Genomic DNA, 26317 nt, shown 5'->3' with positions numbered 1-26317 from the left:
CCCCAGGACTAGAAAAGGTCAGTTTTCATTCCAGTCCCTAAGAAAGGCAATGCTCAAACTACCAAAGACTGCCAAAGAATGCTCAAACTACCACACAATTGCACTCATCTCAAACACTAGTAAAGTAATGCTAAAAATTCTCCAAGCCAAGCTTCAAGAATAATTGCGCTGTGAACTTCCAGATGTTCAAGCTGTATTTGGAAAAGAGGAAGCAAAGATCAAATTGCCAACATCTGCTTGATCATCGAAAAAGCAAGAGAATTCCAGAAAAACGTCTATATCTGCTTTATTGACTATGCCAAAGCCTTTGACTGTGTGGATCACAACAAGCTGTAGGAAATTCTTCAAGAGATGGCAATACCAGACCACCTGAACTGCCTCTTGAGAAATATGTATGCAGGTCAAGAAGCAACAGTTAGAACTGGACATGGAACAGCAAACTGGTTCCAAGCAGGAAAAGAAGTATGTCAAGGCTGCATATTGTCACCTTGCTTATTTAACTTCTATGCAGAGTACATCATGAGAAACACTGGGCTGGTTGAAGCACAAGCTTCAATCAAGATTGCTGGGAGTAATATCAATAACCTCAGATATGCAGATGACACCACCCTGATGGCAGAAAACAAAGAACTGAAGAGCTCTTGATCAAAGTGAAAGGAGAGTGAAAAAGTTGGCTTAAAGCTCAACATTCAGAAATCATGGCATCCGGTCCCATCACTTCATGGCAAATAGATGGTGAAACAGTTGAAACAGTGACAGATTTTATTTTCTTGGGCTCCAAAATCACTGCAGATGGTGACTAAAGCCATTAAATTAAAAGACTCTTGCTCCTTGGGAGGAAAGTTATGACCAACCTAGACAGCACATTAAAAAGCAGAGACGTTACTTTGTGAACAAAGGTCCATCTCATCAAAGTTATGGTTTTTTCAGTAGTCATGTATGGATGTGAGAGTTGGACTTTGAAGAAAATTGAGTGCCAAAGAATTGATACTCTGGGGTGTTGGAGAAGACTCTTGAGTCTCTTGGACTGAAAGGAGATTCAATCAATCCATCCTAAGGGAGATCAGTCCTGAGTGTTCATTGGAAGGACTGATGTTGAAGTTGAAACTCCAGTAGTTTGACCACTTGATATGAAGAGCTGATTCATTTGAAAAGATGCTTTGAAAGATTCAAGGCAGGACGATAAGGGGACAAGAGGATGAGATGGTTGGATGGCATCAACGACTCAATGGACATGAGTTTGGGTAAACTCCGGGAGTTGGTGATGAACAGGGAGGCCTTGTGTGCTGCTGTCCATGAGGTCATAAAGAGTCATACCCAACTAAGCAACTGCATTGAATTCAATAGCTGATAGTAGTGAGTAAATCTTTAAAGAAACAGAAATTTGAGAGGAATTAAAAAAAAAAAGTGTTTCAGAAAGAAATACATGCATGGCTCTGACAAATATTAAGTGAAGCACAAGTTCACAATGGCCTGTTTATTTTATAAATCAATGGTATTTTTAAAGATTGTCATCTTGGCAAGAAGTGATTCCATTTGGTATAATAGGCTACTAAGTACACTAGAGTGAATCACTAATAACCAAATGAATCTTTAATATTTGCATATATAGAGGAGAGATATATGTTAGCAGATACTTGGATGACTACATTGCAATTTGACAACAGTAATTTGCAAGACAACTTTCTATCATTAAAAAGGGCTTCTATAATTCAAAAATTCAGTTATAACCACATTCCCTAATTTTGAACATTTTTGGAAAAAAGTGTATATTATGATATTCCCAAATATGTGCAACTGAGTTATTATATCACTATATAACTTTTGAACTCACATCTTTTTCAAAAATAAGAACAATTTATAGCTATAAATAATAATACAAAGGATAAATAGTTAACAAATATAGTTTTGTTTTTTTTTTTTTAGATAAAAGAGTAACTGATACAAATCCAAATAACCTTCATAAAACATCAGAGGAAGATGGATGTTTTCAAATCTAGTTTCAAAATTAACTTTGGGTCGAGGGAGAAATAGTTTTTAAAAGGCAATTGTAATTTACTTTTCCTGTTGTCAGTTATAGACTGAAATATTTAATGTTGCTTGAAAGTTCTGGAAGTTTCCAACATTGATTTCTCATCTTACATTTGAGTTCCACATCTGTTTTAGTGTTTTTCATATGCAATGGTTAAGACTCTAATTATGCCACTTCTTTGATTTAATCTGTAATATGATTCTCTATTCCACACTGGTACCATTTTTGTGATCTCTGTCATTTTTAATTTTATTTCGGATTATGTTCTTTCCTCCTCCATCCACCCTTCTTGAGTTCATGGTCTATCTTACTATGATAGCTCTAAATATTATTACTTTCCTAAGTGTTGTACTTGTTTTGTTTTAATTGAGAAATCAAAAGAATAATGCTCTAATTAAATCTTAAGCTTTAAGGAATTTTTCAATTTTAAACCATGTGTTATTTAAACTCTTTAGAATCTTAATCTTGAAGTCTCTCTGTGTGAATTTTTATATCAGGGATTTAGAGTTCCAAAGTCATTATAGTTAAGAAGAGATATTATTTTTCTATATATCAAGAAAATTATTTCATTGCTTTATTTTTAAACTAATCTGCATGTTTAAGTATATTTACCTTTAGAAAGTTCTTCCAGATTTGGATTTCATAATTTAAGTAGTTTTCTTCTAAGATTATACAGTATCTCAAATTCAGAAATAGAAGCATTGATTCCCTACACAATATCTCTTCAGATCTGAGCTCTTAATTCTGCATTTTTAACAATCTCGTCTCTATTTTCATACTCAAAAAATTGAACAGTTTTTCACTAAGCCTGCTCTTGCATCTTTCACTATATCCTAAATAAGTATTCCTATATCTTATATCCTAAATCCTATTTCCTAATTCCTATATCCCAAATGGCACTTCTGTGGTGGCTCAGCAGTAAAGAATCTGCCTGCAATGCAGGAAATGTAGGAGACACAGGTTCAATCCCTGGTTGGGAATATCCCCTGGAAAAGGAAATGACAACCCACTCCAGTATTGTTGCCTGAAAAATCCCATGGACAGAAAAGCCTGGTGGGCTACAGTTGGTTGCATAGAGTCAGATATGATTAAGCGAATGAGAACACACACAAATTAGTCATATTTTAATTCCCTAAAATGTATGTGTATGCATGTTTGTATATGTGTGTGTATATATGTATATATATATACATGTTTGTATATGTGTTTGTATATATGTATATATATATTTGTATTCTGTATCCTTCCTCTAATTCCCTCTTTTAAAATTTTTGTGGGTTTTTTGCATATTATTGATTCAGGGAAGAATATCCTTTAGTATTGTTTTGGTTTCTTTTGAAGGTTGATTATTTTGTATGGACTTCTTTATGTACAAGAGGAGAACTCTGAAAGCTCTTTGAGAAACAACCTAAAAGAAAGGAAGATCCCTGAAGTCTAGGGAGGAGACACAGCTCTGATACTTTCAGATGAATGGTGATATAGACCTGACTGTTTTGTTGTTTTCCAAAGAGTTAAAGGCACCCAGGGCTAGTGTCAGCAGATACCTGCAAGATGTCCAGGGAGCTTGTGTCCTGGGCACAGGTTTCCCAGTCAAAGATATTCATGCCCTGTACATGTTGAAGAACTGAGTCACTTGACCTCAAGGGGCCAAAGCTGGCTTGGACAGTGGGCAACACAGTGGAAAACACTTGAAAACCCAGCTCTGGGAACCTCTAAATATACTGGACACCTCCATAATGACAGAATTTTTCATCAGCCTAGTGAAATGGAGGACAGGGAGTCACATTTAATTCCAGTTAATTTTTTAAAAGTTAAGTTTTATTTACTACACTGAGAATATTTTAAAGAAAGTAATAGATGGGTTGATAACATAATATTGATAAGATAATTATGAGTCTTTTCCTTCCCATTTGCCATGCATCAGCAAGATTACCCTCCTTTTCTTTTTATTTGCACTAAGAATATTTCTGTATTAGGCCTGCAGACCTGCTTTCCCCTCAACCTGAATAACACAGCAGTTCAGTTCAGTTCAGTTTCTCAATCGTGTCCGACTCTTTGCAACCCCATGGTCTGCAGCGTGCCAGGCCTCCCTGTCCAGCACCAACTCCCAGAGTTTACCCAAACTCATGTCCATTGATTTGGTGATGCCATCCAACCATCTCATCCTCTGTCATCCCCTTTTCCTCCTGCCTTAAATCTTTTCCAGCATCAGAGTCTTTTCAAATGAGTCAGCTCTTTGCATCAGATGGCCAAAAGATTGGAGTTTCAGCTTCAACATCAGTCCTTCCAATGAACACCTGGGACTGATCTCCTTTAGGATGGACTGGTTGGATCTTGCAGTCCAAGGGACTCTCAAGCAGTTCAAAAGCATCAATTCTTCGGCACTCAACTTTCCTCATAGTCCAACTCTCACATCCATATATGACTACTGGAAAAACCATAGCCTTGACTAGATGGACCTTTGTTCACAAAGTAATGTCTCTGCTTTTTAATATGCTGTCTATGTTGGTCATAACTTTTCTTCCAAGTAGTAAGCATCTTTTAATTTCATGGATGCAGTCACTGTCTGCAGTGATTTTGGAGCCTCCCCCCAAAATAAGGAATGACACAGTAGGCTCCTTGCTATTCAACTGTGACTCAGTTAACACACACTGTCCTCAGTGAGGCTATCACTGGAAGCTAAATTTATATTATTCCCCCTAGCAGGAGTCACTGTTTGTTATCTTTGTAGCACTTACTCTAAATGAAGTTATCTTTGTAATTTATCGATGAGCTTCTGTATTGTTTAAATTGCCCACTAGAAGGCGATTCCCATGAGCCCAGGGGTTTTCCCTATTTTTCCTACTTATCTAAGCCAATCACAGAGTTAGAACTCCGTGAATAATTCTTAAATGGATGAACATTAGCCTTCTAGTTTATTTGCATACTGCCAGCCTTCATGAGTGTATTCTTTTTTTTTTATAAGTTTATGAGATTTTTGTTGTTTTTTTTTAATATGATGACACACTTTCTTAGATTCCATAATACATGATCCATAATCACCAAATGGTCTATTCCTAAACTTATTACTATTGTAAAGTTTTGAACAGTCAGAGAATCTTCTAATTTTTTTTTTTTTTTTTATTCTTGGGGCATCCCCAGTGTGTCAGTGGTAAATAATCTGTCTGTAATGCAAGAGATGTGGCTCTTGATTCCTGGGTCAGACAATATGCCCTGGAGAAAGGAATGCCTACCCACTCAGCATTCTTGCCTAGAAAATCCCATGGACAGAAGAGCCTGGCAGGCTATAGTCCACAGTGTCTCAAAAGAGTCAGACATGACTGAGCGACAACAACACCGTTGCATAAAATATATGAAGATACCTATATTTTTATCATTGTTTGTGCAGACTTAGAGAAAGACTAAGACACATAAGAACAAAAGAGTTATTAAGACTCTAAAAGAAAAAAAAATTAAGTCTTGTGCAGTTTTCCAAAGCAGGCTGTTATTTAAAAGAGCTAATGAACTAGAGATATGTAATTCTGAGAAAAATACAATTAAGCAAGGTATTGATTTACCCATTAGAAGACCATTAATCATTTTTGCTATAAACAAAATGGGAAACTTGAGTTGTTAACCAGGAATTTTGTTTCTTACTATGACTTTAGATAGTAAGATTAAACTAGAGTTTTCCAAGTTTCATAATACCATAGATATATCTCCTAGTCTTGGAAAAAGTGATACATGGATAATAAGAATCCTTGTAAATAATACAAAAATGGTCCAACCTAAAATGTTTGTTAATATAGAAATTACATACCACAAGAAATCAACTTGGGTAATAATTATTATTAACTTTGTTTATGGTCCTGACAAATGAAAGAGAACATGGTTTCTGTGCCTTTTCCTTAACTTCACAACTGTTGAGAGGAAAAGAAAATTTTGTAACCCCCAATTTAATTGTTAGGTGGGTTTAATAAGCCCTCCCTTCTTCTTAGGATAGAAAAGTAGAAAAAGGACCTAGTCCTATTATTCTGTTATCCCTTCAATTATTAGAAACTTCAAACATTTTTAACTGTACCCTGATGTAATAACAAATTGCCATTGCCACCCAGCACACATGTTTGTGTGTATAATTAAAGCAAAATTTCAAAAGACAATTTTTTTAACAACATAAGGCATGTTTTGTTAAATTCTATTTCATATTAAAAAGTGCTGGGTGAATGACTTGAAATTTGAAAACTCTCATCTTAGATTGAAGGAAGGCTTTGTTGTTTCTGTGGCCTTATGTGGATTTATATAGCACTTTGTTGTATAGAATTCTCTTGGCATTGGGAGGCCTTTGTTATTTTTCTTTCAGGGTGGGAGACTCTGAAAGAAGGTTGGCATTCGGCAAAGATTCCCTTTCTGCTATTAGTTTGAATCATGAGAGAATTTTAACTAATATCAAGGACAGGGCATGAGCAAGCATTGTAACTGTTGATATTTAGTAATTTCAGTGTTCATTAATTCCAACTAACCTTGAACAATTTTTCAGAAATTACTTGAGTGATCACAAGCACAATGACAAGATAACTGAAGGTTCCTTAGTTTTAGTCCCTGGGGGGATTAATTGGAGGTCTAAATGCCTTTGTTGCCACTGTTGTATTTTTTATTAGGGATATTATGCTATAAATCTGATATCAAATGGAAGTTTACAGTGGGTTTGGGGTTTAGGATAGTTACTCTGTCACAGAGCAATACAGCAGGTAGCAGGACTGATTCAATAATTGATTCATGTCATTTCATAAATATCAATATAGACCTTCCTTTAAGCTATAGGGGGAGAACAGAGACATACAGATGATTGTAAAACATCCAAATGACCCATAACTGTATCAGGTCATTAACACACAGTTGAAGATAGAACCAGTATATCCTTGTGACTCTTCACAGGAAACAGTCTTACTCATCTGAAGATCCTGCCCACAGATTCTACCTCTTTGGTAGTTCTGATACTAAGTCTATTACTTACTTGTGCTCATAGAGTTAAATGTTGTTTCTAAGAGCTTTATCTACAACGTGATTTAGAATATATCAGCATGATATCCATGTTTAAATTAGCTGATTCCTCAAATAGAATATTGACCTAATTATTCCAGATTTACAAGCTTAGTCTGTAGGAAATTTACAGTTACTTATAATCAGCAGGCGTTTAGACTTTCAAATCTATGGCAAATATTACTTCAGATAACATACTGTTTTGCTAATATTAAGGAATATTGGAAAGTAGTTATAACTTCAAATATCAATACTTTTGTAAATGGCAAATGCTTACTTTAGAATCAGCAAAAGTATTCTAAAATGTCTTTTAAAGTTTTTTTTTTTTTTTTTTAATAATCAACTGCAGTCTAATCTCATTTATACAGACAGGGTTCATATATGACATATAGTTTTATCTCTTTAGTCCCTTGCCATTTACTTTTTGAAGAAAGCAGCCTCGTTATCCTCCAACATACCATGTTTTAAATCTGTGTAGTTGCTTCCTTGTAGGATTTTTCAACTTCCTTCTGAAGAAGGATGAGTAAAATATGAATTATGTGTCATGTCCATCCTGTAGCTCACTTTTATACAGCATTCGAGATAAAAACCAGCTTTATATGTTAAAGGTTATAAAGCAAACAAGAAAAATAATATGTAATAGAGATATTATGTGGCCACAAAACCGAGATATTTACTATGTACATTTTAGGCAAGGATTTTGCTGACCAATGCCTATTTATAATAACTATGTAAATAAAACATTTTGACAAGATTATTGACTATGCCAAAGCCTTTGACTATGTGGATCACAATAAACTGTGGAAAATTCTGAAAGAGATGGGAATACCAGACCACCTGGCCTGCCTCTTGAGAAAACTATATGCAGGTCAGGAAGCAACAGTTAGACCTGGACATGGAACAGCAGACTGATTCCAAATAGGAAAAGGAGTACATCAAGGCTGTATATTGTCACCTTGCTTATTTAACTTCTATGCTGAGTACATCATGAGAAACGCTGGGCTGGAAGAAGCACAAGCTGGAATCAAGATTGCCGGGAGAAATATCCATAACCTCAGATAGGCAGATGACATCACTCTTATGGCAGAAAGTGAAGAGGAACTAAAAAGACGCTTGATGAAAGTGAAAGAGGAGAGTTAAAAAGTTGGCTTAAAGCTCAACATTCAGAAAACGAAGATCATGGCATCTGGTCCCATCACTTCATGGGAAACAGTGGAAACAGTGTCAGACTTTAATTTTGGGGAGTCCCAAATCACTGCAGATGGTGATTGCAGCCCTGAAATTAAAAGATGCTTACTCCTTGTAAGAAAACTTATGACCAACCTAGATAGCATATTCAAAAGCACAGACATTACTTTGCCAACAAAGGTCCGTCTAGTCAAGGCTATGGTTTTTCTAGTGGTCATGTATGGATGGAAGAGTTGGACTGTGAAGAAAGTTGAGCGCCAAAGAATTGATACTTTTGAACTGTGGTGCTGGAGAAGACTCTTGAGAGCCCCTTGGACTGGAAGGAGATCCAACCAGTCCATTCTTAAGGAGATCAATCCTGGGTGTTCTTTGGAAGGAATGATGCTAAAGCTGAAACTCCACTACTTTGGCCTCCTCATGTGAAGAGTTGACTCATTGGAAGAGACTCTGATGCTGGGAGTGATTGGGGGCAGGAGGTAAAGGGGATGTCAGAGGATGAAATGGCTGCATGGCATCTCTGACTGGATGGACGTGAGTTTGAGTGAACTCCGCGAGATTGTGATGGACAGGGAGGGCTGGCATGCTGCAATTCATGGGTTCACAAAGAGTTGGACACGACTGAGTGACTGAACTGAACTTATGGTGGTGGTGGTAGTAGTGTCCAACTTTTGCAACCCCATGGATTGTAGCCCTCTAGGTTCCTCTGTCCTTGAGATTTCCTGAGGAAGAATACTTCAGTGTGTTGCCATTTCATTCTCCGGAGGATTGACGATTAGTTTATCAGCTTGATGTGCTCTGTGCATTACAATACCTCAGAAACCAAAGTTGTCCTAGTGTGAAATATTCTATTTCTGAAGATTTGGTTAATTTATCTTCTTTGAATTAACATGCCTCTTAATGGGTTTATTTGGATGCCTTAAATTTTATATTTGGGAAGTTTAGTTGTATTATACCCAGTGAATTTCTTATGATTAAAAAAAAAAAAGATTCTTAATTTGTCTCAGCTTTTTCTTTTCAAAAATTCTTTGCCAAAGTTTTTACTGCAAAGTATTAGAATTTGATCTCAATGATGTATAATGATCGTTTTCTGACATTAAACAGCTCATTTAGAGCCTAAATTCAGTGGGTAACCCACTAAGTTAAAATAGATGCTGATAAATAAACAATTTTGGATGAAGAAAATAATAAAATACAATAAGAATGAAAGTTATACTGTAGTTTTCATTTTTTATTATGCATGACAAAAAAATTAGCTTCTAGTTAAGCTAGATTTTAAAGCTGTGGTAAAAATCTTACTCTTTGTTTTTAATTGAATTGCAATATGTTTCCTTGTTGAGTTATCACATATGACACAGCTTTAGAACTGTTATGGTTATTTAACAGGAAAGATAATTAAGTCAGCATTAATGATATGGAGTGTTAGCAATGAATGAAATAAGTGATGAATTGAGGATAAAGAGAAAAGAGAAAAAAATTAAGAGCCAGTTTAGAGAATTAAAATGCAATTGGAGGAGCTGGAAAACTGGAAAGAATAAATCTATGAACTAATTATAGATAAGCCTCTCAGGAAATGGCTTGAATCTAGGGACCAATCAATAAGAGATATGTACCCAGGTATAAACTAAATGAATCTTAGAATAAATTCCTTAATAAAAACAAATCTGAGGATTCAAAAGTTACTAGAATTTTTACCTACTGCTAAAATAATTCAGATTTACCTTCAGTTCAGTTCAGTTCAGTTCAGTTCAGTCACTCAGTGGTGTTCGACTCTTTGCGACCCTAAGAATCACAGCATACCAGGCCTCCCTGTCCATCACCAACTCCTGAAGTTCACTCAAACTCATGTTCATTGAATCAGTGATGCCATCCAGCCATCTCATACTCTGTCGTCCCCTTCTTCCCCTGCCCCAAATCCCTCCGAGCATCAGGGTCTTTTCCAATGAGTCAACTCTTCACATAAGGAGGCCAAAGTACTGCAGTTTCAGCTTCAGCATCATTCCTTCCAAAGAACACTCAGGACTGATCTCCTTTATAATGGACTGGTTGGATCTCCTTGCAGTCCAAGGGACTCTCAAGAGTCTTCTCCAACACCACAGTTCAAAAGGATCAATTCTTTGGTGCTCAACTTTCTTCACAGTCCAACTCTCACATCCATACATGACCACTGGAAAAAACATAGCCTTGAATAGACGGACCTTAGTTGCAAGGTAATATCTCTGCTTTTGAATATGCTATCTAGGTTGGTCATAACTTTTCTTCCAAGGAGTAAGTAACTTTTAATTTCATGGCTGCAATCACCATCTGCAGTGATTTTGGAGCCAAAAATAAAGTCTGACACTGTTTCTGTGGTTTCCCCATCTATTTCCCATGAAGTGATGGGACCAGATGCCATGATCTTCGTTTTCTGAATGTTGAGCTTTAAGTCAACTTTTTCACTCTCCCCTTTCACTTTCATCAAGAGGCTTTTTAATTCCTCTTCACTTTCTGCTATAAGGGTGGTGTCATCTGCATATCTGAGGTGATTGATATTTCTCCAGGCAATCTTGATTCCAGCTTGTGCTTCTTCCAGCCCAGCGTTTCTCATGATGTACTCTGCATAGAAGTTAAATAAGCAGGGTGACAATAGACAGCCTTGATGTACTCTTTTTCCTATTTGGAACCAGTTTGTTGTTCCAAGTCCAATTCTAACTGTTCCTTCCTGACCTGCATGTAGTTTTCTCAAGAGGCAGGTCAGGTGGTCTGGTATTCCCATCTTTTTCAGAATTTTCCACAGTTTATTGTGATTCACACAGTCAAAGGCTTTGTCATAGCCAATAAAGCAGACATAGATATTTTTCTGGAATTCTCTTTCTTTTTCCATGATCCAGCGGATGTTGTCCATATGATCTCTGGTTCCTCTGCCTTTTCTAAAATCAGCTTAAACATCTGGAAGTTCACAGTTCACTGTCATCCTGAGTTAAATAAATTGACTGATTTTGAAAATGTGATAATATATTATGGAAGAGAATTTCTCTAAAAATAGAGTCAGAGATTGGTGGTCACATGGTAATGGACAATTTGGGATAGTGTGAGGTAGAAGCATTTTTAACAAGAAGTTCCACTCATTATTATTGATGAATTTGAAAAATGCTTTCCACACTGTATTCTTCATTGGCCTATTATCAATTCTGAAAATTCCAGTATTTCTATGATTCAAAAAGTTATATAGTGTAGAAATACAAATATGTTCATTATGGGAGTGAACAAATTTAAATTTCACCACCCATCCTGATATAAAAATACTGCCTCATTTTGTTATTAGAATCCTAAATCTATGCTCATTCTCCAACTTCAAAATTGATGTTCTTAGTATAGAATCATAATGGAAATTAAGAGTGACATCATTTAGCTAGGAGAGTATTAGTAGATTTTCATGGGCCACATGGCCCCTCCTAAACCATGGGATTTGTCCAATATACCAGGTCTAAAATATCTAAGATATTCACAGAACTTGCATCTTTGATAGTATTAAGATAATTCCTAAACCTCTTTCCCACAATATTCCATAGAGCCTAAATAACTCTAATCATCTCTACTTTTATATTCAGATGTGCAACAGAAAAGCCTACTCAACATTAAAGTGATCTTTTTAGAAAAAATCGTGAGCTTGAATATAATTTATATAATTACTTTTATTTCTAAATGATTATTAAATAATTTATACTGCAACACACTGCAATACCAGTCATCACATATAATCCATAGAAATTGAATCCAAGAAATGAAACGAAAACTACAATATAAGAGGGACAAACATCAAAGTTCAAAAGTGATTATAGTTTGTATTTTTCTCTTTAAAAAATGCTTACCAAATAAAAAACTATTATAAATTTATTTAAAGTGATAATGGCATTCACCCCCAAAGAAAGCGTTATATATGCTTGCAGGTTTGTGTGGATTATCACTTGTAATAAATCTTGGACTCATATAAATCCTATTTTTTACCATCTTAAAATATGGAAATGAATAAATTTGTAAGGACTCATAGAGATCTCTGCTAAGTTTGCAGTATGTCGGGAGCCAGCACGGGAGATCCCACCCATGACAAGGTCATGCGGAGGAGACCTGACAGGCAAGGTGGATCAGGACTCTAAGGGACTCCCTGGACCTGCTCGAGCATCTACCCAAACCAAAATCTGTCTGTCTACTGTATGCTATATTATGCCTTTCACCAACTCTTCTGACATTAACAGGGAGCTATCCCCGATCACCTTTCTCTGGAGAATTCAACTTAGGGCTCTAGTTGATAAGTCTCCTGGGCATGAAAGGAGCATTTCAATTCAAACCCCCCATTAGCATTCTAGCTTGCTTGGCAGGTTTATCCAGACTCTTGCAACTATGCATATGATTGTTCACAAACCATGACACGGGAAGCTTAAGTATTCTAAAAATATAGAGCCATTTGAGGGGTGAAAAAATTTTATTAAAATAATGCTGGTGAAGTGTTTCATTGTTGAGCCAATGCTTGCTGCCAGGTTCCCATATCCCTTATCCATTGTGTGCCTGGGAGTGCATTAGTTAATATAGTTGGAATGTAAGAAAAACAAGTAGTAGCCTTGGTATTAACCACATCAGACCTTTGAGCTAATAAGTACTTTGTTGTTGTTGTTGTAACCCACTCCACCTTTGCTCCATGAGAATGTCACTCAAGAAACACCTGGAGTAACAGGCAAATTTGGCCTTGGAATGTGGAATGAAGCAGGGCAAAGACTAGTAGAGTTTTGCCAAGAAAATGCACTGGTCATAGCAAAAACCCTTTTCCAACAACACAAGAGAAGACTCTACACATGGACATCACCAGATAGTCAACACCAAAATCAGATTGATTATATTCTTTGCAGCCAAAGATGGAGAAGCTCTATAGAGTCAACAAAAACAAGACCAGGAGCTGACTGTGGCTCAGATCGTGAACTCCTTATTGCCAAATTCAGACTTAAATTGAAGAAAGTAGGGAAAACCACTAGACCATTCAGTTACGACCTAAATCAAATCCCTTATGATTATACAGTGGAAATCTATTTCACTGTATAATAGAAATAGATTTAAGGGCCCAGATCTGACAGATAGAGTGCCTGATGAACTATGGAATGAGATTCATGACATTGTACAGGAGACAGGGATCAAGACCATCCCCATGGAAAAGAAATGCAAAAAAGCAAAATGGCTGTCTGGGGAGGCGTTACAAATAGCTGTGAAAAGAAGAGAGGTGAAAAGCAAAGGAGAAAAGGAAGGAAATAAGCATCTGAATGCAGAGTTCCAAAGAATAGCAAGAAGAGATAAGGAAGCCTTCTTCAGAGATCAATGCAAAGAAATAGAGGAAAACAACAGAATGGGAAAGACTAGAGATCTCTTCAAGAAAATTAGAGATACCAAGGGACCATTTCATGCAAAGATGGGCTCGATAAAGGACAGAAATGGTATGGACCTAACAGAAGCAGAAGATATTAAGAAGAGGTGGCAAGAATACATGGAACAACTGTACAAAAAAGATCTTCATGACCCAGATAATCATGATGATGTGATCACTCATCTAGAGCCAGACATCTTGGAATGTGAAGTCAAGTGGGCCTTAGAAAGAATCACTATAAACAAAGCTAGTGGAGGTGATGGAATTCCAGTTGAGCTGTTTCAAATCCTGAAAGATGATGCTGTGAAAGTGCTGCACTCAATATGCCAGCAAATTTGGAAAACTCAGCAGTGGCCATAGGACTGGAAAAGGTCAGTGTTCATTCCAATCCCAAAGAAAGGAAATGCCAAAAAATGCTCAAACTACCACACAATTGCACTCATCTCACATGCTAGTAAAGTAATGCTCAAAATTCTCCAAGCCAGGCTTCAGCAATACATGAACTGTGAACTTCCTGATGTTCAAGCTGGTTTTAGAAAAGGCAGAGGAACCAGAGATCAAATTGCCAACATCTACTGGATCATGGAAAAAGCAAGAGAGTTCCAGAAAAAACATCTCTTTCTGCTTTATTGACTATTCCAAAGCCTTTGACTGTGTGGATCACAATAAACTGTGGAAAATTCTGAAAAAGATGAGAATACCAGACCACCTGAACTGCCACTTGAGAAATTTGTATGCAGGTCAGGAAGCAACAGTTAGAACTGGACATGAAACAACAGACTGGTTCCAAGTAGGAAAAGGAGTACTTCAAGTCTGTATATTGTCACCCTGCTTATTTAACTTCTATGCAGAGTACATCATGAGAAACGCTGGGCTGGAAGAAGCACAAGCTGGAATCAAGATTGCCGGGAGAAATATCAATCACCTCAGATATGCAGATGACACCACCCTTATGGCAGAAAGTGAAGAGGAGCTAAAAAGCCTCTTGATGAAAGTGAAAGAGGAGAGTTAAAATTTTGGCTTAAACCTCAACATTCAGAAAACGAAGATCATGGCATCTGGTCCCATCACTTCATGGAAAATAGATGGGGAAACAGTAGAAACAGTGTCAGACTTTATTTTTTTGGCTCCAAAATCACTGCAGTTGTTAACTGCAGCCATGAAATTAAAAGACATTTACTCCTTGGAAGAAAAGTTATGACCAACTTAGATAGTATATTCAAAAGCAGGGACATTACTTTGCCGACTAATGTCCATCAGGTCAAGGCTATGGTTTTTCCTGTGGTCATGTATGGATGTGAGCGTTGGACTGTGAAGAAGGCTGAGCACCAAAGAATTGATGCTTTTGAACTTTGGTGTTGGAGAAGACTCTGGAGAGTCCCTTGGACTGCAAGGAGATCCAACTAGTCCATTCTGAAGGAGATCAACACTGGGACTTCTTTGGAGGGAATGATGCTGAAGCTGAAGCTCCAGTACTTTGGCCATCTCATGCGAAGAGTTGACTCACTGGAAAAGACTCTGATGCTGGGAGGGATTGGGGACAGGAGGAGAAGGGGACAACCGAGGATGAGATGGCTGGATGGCATCACAGACTCGATGGACGTGAATCTGAGTGAACTCCTGGAGTTGATGATGGACAGGGAGGCCTGGTGTGTTGCGTTTCATGGGGTCACAAAGAGTCAGACATGTCTGAGCAACTGAACTGAACTGAACTGAACTGAGGCTGACACAGATTAGAGGTTTAAAGAAAAAACACTTCAAGGGAAAACAAGTTTTCTGGTTGATCATCTTTTATCAAAAAAGGGTCATAAAATGTCAACAGGCCTCCAAGGTCAGAAGATAATGTACACAACATAAAAGCCTTTTTTATGAGAATGGTATGCAGAAAAAATCGTGGTTTTGATAAGGGCAAACCTGCTGGAATGTTTGAGCTGACTCTTCATGACTTTGCATCTTTCATTTTCCTCTATGTACAAGTCAGGATATAAAAGCTCTTTTTGAAAATAAAGTTACGGGCTTCGCTCACCGAAGCTTGGTCTCCCTGTGTCATTCTTTCTTTTGCTGATGCCGTTCATCCTGAGGGTATCCCTGGACTCTACTAAGGCTGGACCCCAGCAGCAGTATTCATAAACTATGAAGAATTTTTTGTTGTTCAGTTGCCATATCTGATTTTTGTGACCTCATGGACTGCAGCACACCAGGCTTTTCTTTCCTTCACTCTCTCCAGAGTTTGCTCAAATTCATGTCCATTAAGTAGATGATAACATTCAACTGTTTCATCCTCTATTGCACCCTTCTTCTCTCGCCTTCAATCTTTCCCAAAATTAGAGTCTTTTCCAATGAGCTGGCTCTGTGCATCAGGTGACCAAAATATTGGAGCTTCAGGTTCAGCATCAATCCATCCAATGAATGTTCAGGGTTGATTTCCTTTTGGATTGACTGATTTGTTTCCTTGCAGTCCAAGGGAGTCTCAAGAGTCTTCTTCAGGATGACAATTCAAGAGCATCAGTTCTTTGGCACTCAGTCTTTACAGTCCTAACTCTGATATCCATACATGACAACTGGAAAAACCATAACTGAGTATACAGACTTTTTTCTGCAAAGTGACGTCACTGCTTTTTAATACACTGTCAATGTTTGTCATGACTTTTCTTCCAAAGAGCAAGTATCTTTGAATTTCATTGCTTCCATCACAGTGTACAGTGATTTTGGAGTCCAAGAAAATCTATCACTGTTTCCATTTGTTCCCCATCTATTTGCCATGAAATGATAGGACTGAATGCCATGACCTTAGTTTTTTGAATGTTGAGATTTAAGCCAGCTTTTTTACTTTCCTCTTTCACCTTATCTAGAGACTCTTTAGTTCCTCTTTGCTTTCTGCCAAACTATGAAGAATATTTATGATTTATATTTTCTATATAATTTTTCTAATATTTTATCTTATAGAAAGAAGTCATTTTTTTAAGGATTCTTTGTATCGGACAACTGCTTTGTAGGTTCCAGAATGCTATTTTTGACACCTGAAGTTAATGCCCCAAACTCACAATTTAAAGACACATACTTGCTTTTATAGATTTGTCTTTGAAAAACTGAAATTTGTTGTGCATATTTCCACTTAATTAAAAATAACAAAGGATCAGGTGAAGGAGGTTGAGGTAATAAAATATTCTTATGAATAAAGATAAAAAGGTTTTTTTAAGCTATGTATTTTTCAATTTTGAAAAGACTCAAAATCTGAGGATTCTTTGAAATTTGATACCATATTTTTGACATTTATATTTATAAATTTGCTCCTTTCAAGTGAATGTGAATTTAAATAACAGCAAAGTCATATACAAGTAGACAGTTAGATTTTAGACAGAAGTGTTTGGACAATGTTATTTTCAGAAGGCCTATAAATAAGAAACATTTTTCAGTTATTGCTATAAGTTGTAAGTTTTGACTAACTTTTTTGATGAATGATGGTTGATATTTTCATGACATTAAAGTGAAATTTATCATACTCATTTATAAAAGCCAATATATTTTTAATGTAGATTGTCTCATTTCTGTGTTACTGATCTCTATTTACTGGATCATTCCCAGCTACTTTGATGCATGTTCTTATACCTGATATTTTAAAAGGTCCAGCTTCTTTTTCTTTTTTCCTTCACAGCAAAGCTTTTCAAATGTGTTGTGCTTATTGCCTATTAGCACTTTCTAACCACTGGTTTATTCTTCAAATTGGGTGTCAGTGTTGTTTTCCCAGTTGTGTCCATATTGTCAAATATATGTGACACTCCTCTGACTCCTTACTGAAACTCTTTAACAGAATTTGACAGAACTGATCACACTTTACCTCTTTAAATACTGTCTTATAAGTGGTTTCTATAACACCAGGTAGTACTGGTGTTCCTTCTCTGTTGCTGATAAAAATTACTCTTCTACACTATCTTAATTGGCTTCCCAGGTGGTGCAGTGGTAAAGAATCTGCCTAACATTGCAGGAGACACAAGAGATGTAAGTTTGATCCGAGTCAGAAGATCCCCTGAAGTGGGTGATGGCAACCCATTCAAGTATTCTTGCCTGAATATTTCATGGATGGAGAATTCTGGTGGGCTCCAGCCCATGGGGTTGCACAGAGTTGGATATTGCTCAATAGCACTCACACGCTACCTTAGTTCTTGGAATTCATCAAGTTTTTTCCTTGGCTCTCTTATCTATTCCTTTGAATTGTTTTATTATTCTGGTGTTCCTTTGTTCCTTTGAGACATAGGCATTCACACAAACATATCTATCTCTGTCTTTATCAATTGACTGATCAACTACTTTATTTGCAGTTCTCAGAAATAAATTCCTCTCCATTGTTAATTTATTCCTTTATGTAGTTACAATATCTTCTGTATCTGCAGTGGGGGCCATTTTCCATGATAGTCTTCTGGTTCTTAGATTGGATAGATAACCTTTTAAAACAGTGTTGATTTGCCTTAGAAATTCACAGCAGGAATTCATTGATCCAGGACAAGTTTTTATATTTTTATATGGAATGTGCAGTCCATAGATTTATATCATACTTTCCTACACTAGTAGGCAGAATGTATCAAATGTCTACTTTGCAGGAGACAAAGACAAGCAACCGTTCATGATATCTGGCTTATAAGGTTGTTAAAAGGGATCAGTTTTATTTTCAGCTCTACTGCTAAATGTGTCATGTGATTTTAGGTCAGCCTCCTCAGCTATCTCATCTAAGACTTGTCATTTGTCTCTAATAAATATATTAGAAAGATCAATATACATCTTACAGCTACTCTTTTTTTAAATGAAAAAAGGCCTGACACATGTAAATCATTAGTATTACTGTGATGAAAAAGCACAGGACAGGAAACCAGGAAATCTATTATTTAATCTATCATCTTTTAATTAGGTCTACGACCCTGTATATGTAAAATTAGTAATTATTTAAAAGGCCATGATAATCTCCAATTTCTATTTTTACATCATTTACTTTCTATTGAACCATTAAACTAAAAATAGTTGCTTATACATAGTAGTCAGTATGCCTGCCTTTTTTCTTTGTGCAATGACTTTCAGTTCTAAGACTGAAAAGAACTTTTCTTGGTATAATTATATCTATCTACACAATGAGTGAAATAAGGTATTTCTATGAATCCTGTTATCATTGTTTCATTACTGTTCTTGAAGACAAATTACACCTGTTTGTTGATAATGTTTTTATGCAATGAATTAGCACTTTTACAAACAGAATGATCAATGTTATTGATTAAGCAACACATTCACAAATAGTCATCCATGTTGAGGTATATTCAGTACAGTGTATTTCCAAATCATGTTCAATAGCATTTAAAATGCAAGGAAAATGAAAATAAATTGGAACTTCAAAGCAAGAAATGTAAACTCACGAAGTGTACTGTGAAGCTTTGTTATTTCACAAATGATTCTTGCTAGGAATTGGATTTTGTGTATGTGTGTGTGTTTTTTTAATTTTTTTCAAGAAGCTTTGAATTTCCGTAATAGTTTAGAACAAGCAGTTGGAATTGCATAATGTTCTTTATTAAATTATCACAAGCACTAATACAATACTGCTTTCCCTGGGGAATATATATTTTTTACTTTTTACTTAATATTCAGGTCTAAACATTTGTCATTCACCTGACTGGAGACCAGTTCAGTGTAACACTAGAAGGATGAAGAGAGATTTAAACATTGCCAAGAACCTCAAACGACTTAACTAAAATGTTACTGGATTGGAACATAAACATCTTGTTGATCATCTCAAAATTTCTAATTGAAAATGATGGTTTATGTAAATATGAATTATATATACCTAATTTTTTGGTATTTATTTTATTTATTTTATTTTTACTTTACAATACTCTATTGGTTTTGCCATACATTGACATGAATCCACCACGGGTGTACATGAGTTCCCAATCCTGAACCCCCTCCCACCACCCTCCCCATATTTTCTCTCTGGGTCATCCCAGTGCACCAGCCCCAAGCATCCTGTATCCTGTATCGAACCTAGACCGGTGATTCATTTCTTACATGATAGCATACATGTTTCAGTGGCATTCTCCCAAATCATCCCACCCTCTCCCTCTCCCAGAGAATCCAAAAGACTTTTCTATACATCTGTGTCTCTTTTGCTGTCTCGCATACAGGGTTATCATTACCATCTTTCTAAATTCCATATATATGTGTTAGTATACTGTATTGGTGTTTTTCTTTCTGGCTTACTTCATTCTGTATAATCAGCTCCAGTTTCATCCACCTCATCAGAACTGATTCAAATGTATTCTTTTTAATGGCTGAGTAATACTCCATTGTGTATATGTACCACAGCTTTCTTATCCATTCATCTGCTGATGGACATCTAGGTTGCTTCCATGTCCTGGCTATTATAAACAGTGCTGCGATGAGCATTGGGGTAAAAACTCTCCAGAAAGCAGGAATAGAAGGAATATATATACCTAATTTTTAAGACATCTTTTCACAAGCAATCCTGATTTTTAAAATTGAAAGAAAGGAAGAAGAAAGAAGCTTATAAAACAGACTAAATGGAAAAGGCAAAAAAGGAACTAATGAACTAAATTCATGAGTTTATGACTAATTAAAATAAACAAAAGACTTCCATAAACCTGAGGGCACAAATTGAAAACAATAGAATAGTCAATGATATTTTATGCAAATGCTGAAAGCACTCTGCTTCAGCCATGTACTATCAAAAATATGTATTTAAAACAAATATATGTGCACATGCTTCACACACAATGTTCTTAAACATTGTTTCTGTGTCCTCACTTTCATGTTGTGAAAATAAACAAATGAGAAAGAAAAAAGAAAAAGTCTTGATAGATTTCATAGTATCACGGTTAAGAACATGGGAATTTGAGTAAGGAAGTTCAATACTTGCCTCTGTCATTCATTAGTTGTAGGATATTAGACAAATCACTTAATCTCCCTGTATCATCTCAATCTAATTATTAAATAAGAGCCATAATAGTAATTGCTTGAAAAGGTGACCAAGTGTTTCATTATGTCCTACTGAGAAGCTTTCTTCCTGGAATGTAGGGTTTTCAAGGCTATCATCAGGACAGTCGTGTGAAAACTGGGAAAGGTTGCCACTACAACTGAGAAATAATTTAAAGCACCTTAAGGTCTTTATATATTTTTTGGCTAAATGAGTAGTTTTTATTACTTCAAATAACAGTGAAAACATTTGAGTTCTTGTATTTTCATTAATTCAGCAATCTAGTCATTGATTATTTATTGAAATATATCCTACATCCAAATGTAACAACTTATAGATTGTCAGACTTGGATGCCTTCAATTGTATCTTCTTACTTATTTCCTGCCCACATTTCTTTGAGAACTTCTACTTGTTTTTCTGGTTTACTATAATATGTCTACCTGGGGAAATATAATGTTGATTGCTGTTGTTCAGTCGCCTAGTCACATCCGATTGACTGCAACTTGCCAGGCTTCCCTGTCCAGCTCCATTTCCTGAAGCTTGGCAAACTCATGCATATTGAGTCAATGATGCCATCCAACAATTTTGTCTTCTATAGTCCCCTTCTCCTCCTGCCTTCAATCTCTTGTATGACTCTTTGTGACCCCATGGACTGTAGCACACCAGGCTTCCCTGTCCATCACCAACGCCCAGAGCTTACTCCAACTCATGTCCATAGAGTTGGTGATGCCATAGAACTATCTCATCCTCTGTCGTCCCCTTCTCCTCCTGCCTTCAATGTTTCCCAGTATCAGGGTCTTTTTCAATGAGTCAGCTCTTCCCATTAGGTGGCCAAAGTATTAGAGTTTCAGCTTCAGCATCAGTCCTTCCAGTAAATATTCAGGATTGATTTCCTTTAGGATGGAATGGTTGAATCTCCTTGCAATCCAAGAGACTCTCAAGAGTCTTCTCCTACACCACAATTCAAAAGCATCCTTTCTTCAGTGCTGATTTTCTTTATAGTCTAATACTCACATCCATACCTGGCTAATGGAAAAAAACATAGCTTTTTCTAGATGGACCTTGTTTGGCAAAGTAATTTCTGTGCTTTTTAATATGCTGTCTAGGTTGATCTTAGCTTTTCTTCAAAAGATCAGGCATCTTTTAGTTTCATGACTGCAGTCACCATCTGCAGTTATTCTGGGGCCTAAAATAATAGTCTCTCACTGTTTCCAGTGCTTGCCATGAAGTGATGGGACAAGATGCCATGATCCTAGTTTTCTGAATGTTGAGTTTTAAGCCAATTTTTTGCCCTCCTCTTTCACTTTCATCAATAGGCTCTTTAGTTCTTCTTCACTTTCTGCCATAAGGGTGGTGTCATCTGCATATCTGAGGTTATTGATATTTCTTCTGGCAATCTTCATTCCAGCTTGTGCATCATCCAGCCTGGCATTTCTTATGATGTACTCTGTATATAAGTTAAATAAGCAGGGAGACAATATACAGCCTTGACATATTCCTTTCCCTATTGGAACCAGTCTGTTTTTCCAGGTCCAGTTCTAGCTGTTCTTTCTTAACCTGCTATAGATTTTTCAGAAGGCAAGTAAGGTGGTCTAGTATTCCCATCTCTTGAAGAATTTTTCAGTTTGTTGTGATTCACACAATCAAAGGCTTTGACATAGTCAATAAAAGAGAAGTAGATATTTTTATGGAACTCTTTTGCTTTTTTGATGATCCAACAGATGGTGGCAGTTCCTCTGTCTCTTCTAAAACCAGATTGAACATCTAGAAGTTCACTGTTTATGTACTGTTGAAGCCTGGCTTGGAGAATATTCAGCATTACTTTCCTCGCTTGTGAGATGAGTGCAATTGTGAGGTAGTTTGAGCATTCTTTGGCATTGCCTTTCTCTAGTATTGGAATGAAAACTGACCTTTCCATTCCTGTGACCACTGCTGAGTATTCCAAATTTGCTGGCTTATTGAGTGCAGTATTTGCACAGCATTATCTTTTAGGGTGTGAAATTGCTCAACTGGAATTCTATCACGTTCACTAGCTTTGTTCATAGTGATGCTTCCTAATGACCACTTCACTTCGCATTTCAGGATGTCCGGCTCTAGATGAGTGATCACGCCACCATGGTTATCTGCGTCATGAAAATAATTTTGTATAGTTTTTCTGTGTATTCTTGCCACCTCTTCTTAATACCTCCTGCTTCTCTTAGGTCCATACAATTTCTCTCCTCTATTGTGCCTATCTTTGCTTGAAATATCCCTTGGTATCTCTAATTTTCCTGAAGAGATTTCTAGTCTTTCCCACTCTATTGTTTTCCTTCATTTCTTTTCACTGATCACTGAGGAAGGCTTTATTATCTGTCCTTGCTATTCTTTGTAACTCTATATTCATTGGGTATATCTTTCTTTTCTCCTTTGCTTTTTGCTTTTCTTCTTTTCATAGCTATTTGTAAGACCTCTGCCAATAGCCATTTTGCTTTTTTGCATTTCTTTTTCTTGGGAATGGTCTTGATTACTGCCTGTTGTACAGTGTCATGAACCTCTGCCCATAGTTCTTCAGGCACTCTATCAGATTTAATCCCTTAATCTATTTGTCACTTCCACTATATAATCATAAGGGATTTGATTTATGTCATGCCTCAGTGATCTAGTGGTTTTCCCTACCTTCTTCAATTTAAGTCTGAATTTGGTATTAAGGAGTTTATGGTCTGAGCCACAGTCAGGTCCTGGTCTTGTTTTTGCTGAATGTATAGAGATTTTTCCATCTTTGACTGCAAAGAATATATAACAAATCTGATTTTGGTATTGAACAACTGGTGATGTCCATGCATAGAGTCTTCTTGTGTGGTTGGAAGAGTGTGTTTGCTATGACCAGGGACATATGACCAGTCCAACAGACTCTCAAGAATCTCCTCCAACACCACAGTTCAACATCATCTATTCTTTGGTACTCAGCCTTCTTTATCTACCAACTCTCACATCCATACATTTGTTTGCCAAGTAATTTATCTACTTTTTAATATGCTGTCTAGGTTTGTCATTACGTTTCTTTAAGGAGCAAGCATCTTTTAATTTTATGGCTGCAGTGACCATCTGCAGTGATTTTGGAGCCCCCCAGAATAAAGTCTCTCTCTATTTGCATTGTTTCTATTTGGCATGAAATGATAGACTGGATGCCATGACCTTAGCTTTTTGAAGGCTGGGTTTCATGTCAGTTTTTTCACTCTCTTCTTTCACTTTCATCAAGAGGCTCTTTGGTTCCTCTTTGCTTTCTGTCATAAAGTTGGTGTCATCTGCATATCTGAGGTTTTTGATATTTTTCCTTGCAATCTTCATTGCAGCTTATACTTCATCCAGCCTGGCATTTCACATGATGCACTTTGCATATAAGTTAAATAAGAAGGGTAACAATATACAGCCTTGATGTACTCCTTTCCAAAAATTGAACCAGCAGTCCCTTGTTCCATGACTGGCTCTGACTGTTGCTTCTTGACCTGCATAACTGTTTTACAGGAGGCAGTTAAGGTGGTCTGGTATTTCATCACTTGAAGAATTTTCCACAGTGTGTTGTGATCCTCACAGTCAAAGACTTTTAGTGTAGTCAATGAAGCAGAAGTAGATGTTCTTTTGAAATTCTCTTCCTTTTTCTGTGATCCAATGGATGTTGCCATTTTAACTCTGGTTCCTCTGCCTTTTCTAAATCTACCTTGTACATCTGGGAATTCTGGGTTCCCTTAATGTTGAAACCTAGCTTGGGTCAAATTCCCTGGGGATTCTCAGTCCCTTTGCTGGATCCCCAAGTTGGGAAATCATAATGTTTCTCCTCATTGTCCAAAGATGAATAATGGTTAATTCTCAGTTGAAGAAAACCTATATTAAAATGTATACATATACAGTAAATTCTTTATGCGGTTAAGCATATATCAGAGCAGTGAGCTAAATGAAGAAAAAGAATTCCCAATTATGTCTGCATATATTGTCATGAAGAGAAGTAAATGTTCAGGGAGAAAAAAAATCTACATATATAAAATAAAACTTAAAATTCTTGAATGATATGTAGCCTTTCACCAGTTGAATTGGATGGAAAAATCCTTAGAAAGAGAAAACATCTTGAACAAGTTGTGATTTTTCCATTATTTCAGCTTCTTAGTTATCTCCATTCATAATCTCTTGAACCAAGAATCAAACAAGTGCCATTTTAGAAACAGCTTCTGACCCGAGTATGTGTTTGTAGGGAGGGACTCAATGTCCATATATTTAGATTTAGTTTTCTAGTTACCCAGAATTCATGAAATCAAAGAAGAGGATTTGGTTCCTCTTCTCCAAAACTAGCTTTTGTCATCCAAGAGTTGAAAGCAAAGAGGAATGAAGCAGATTCAAGCACAGAACTGACAAAGGGATGCAATGTATAATTAACTTCACTAAAACGTAAGGGCCAGTTCCCACAGGTGCCAGTTTTCACACTGGCCAAGATTGCTGAGTGACTGAATATTAATGATTTGATATTTTTGGTTAGCTGAAAGCAGTAATAAAACATCAAAGAGTATTGAGACTATGCCAAAGTACATTTCAAAACATAGGTAAATGATAGGAAGTTAGAAGTAAGAGTATACTACTTTCTCCGTATTATTTTCAGAACTGTGTAAGTAGCTAACTCCATATTTAATTTGTTGCTTGCATGTTCAAATAACATAACCCCTCATAGTCTTAATTTATGATCTAAGTTGGGAAAATCAAAGATGCTTCACATTATTGTGAGGATCAGATAAAAACATATATTTAGTCGTTTTCTTGGACTAGATTAGTAGTTTTCCTTTTTTTTTTATGCTTGTAAGATTTGCTGGAAGTGCCTAAAAGGAATGAAAGTGATAGAATTCACATTTCTTCCACTCCCTATAATTTTCCATCAGGAAAGTTGATTCTTACTTTATTTTTAAAATATTTTTGGCAAGTAGAAATTTTTTTAAAAGAAAATTTCAAAATATGTTATCTATATCTCTGTAATAAATACTAAAAAAATTAATTAATTATTGGATTTGCATGGCCATAACTTCTCTTCTCCAAAGAAACAATAAATCTAAAATAATGCAAATGAAAGTTAGACAAGTTTACTAAGACACACCATATGCTCTGAAAAATATATCTAGTTTGCACTGCTGGAAATCACTTAGAATTGGATTTCAGGGGAGTTTTACCATATTGTATGGAACCTCTTTCCTGATTCAGAAAACCATAAACAACTGTGAACTTTACTATGGATTGTTTCCTTAAACTCTCTCTCTCTCTCTCTCTCTCTCTCTCTCTCTCTCTCTAAAGAAATATAGCTGTAAAACAAAATGACTCAACATTTCTTCTGGCCAATTTTTACAAAATTGAAGTCATGTAAACAGTAGGTTTACATTATCAATTATTGAGAAGCTCGTCATTGAATTGAAAGCATATGTTTTTCACAATATCTATCTACTTTTTAGACTTCTTACAAACACATTGTTTTTCCAATCTTTGCTAAGCTCCCATGCTTGGTCCACCCTACATCCAGGGGGTCAAAATGATGCTTCTAATTAAATCTTCCTTGATGTCTTGTAGGCTGTTGCATATTAGTAGTTAGACTGCTCAAGGTTCACTGTCTAACAAGAATAGAGATATATCCTAGTGTATTTGAATTTTGAAAAATTGTTTCCCCATGAAAATCTAATTTAATTAGATTTGAATGGATTATATATTCATTGT

The sequence above is a fragment of the Capra hircus genome, chromosome 26 (genome assembly GCF_001704415.2).
Source record: "Capra hircus breed San Clemente chromosome 26, ASM170441v1, whole genome shotgun sequence".
Taxonomy (NCBI): domain Eukaryota; kingdom Metazoa; phylum Chordata; class Mammalia; order Artiodactyla; family Bovidae; genus Capra; species Capra hircus.
This window is presented reverse-complemented; position numbering follows the sequence as displayed.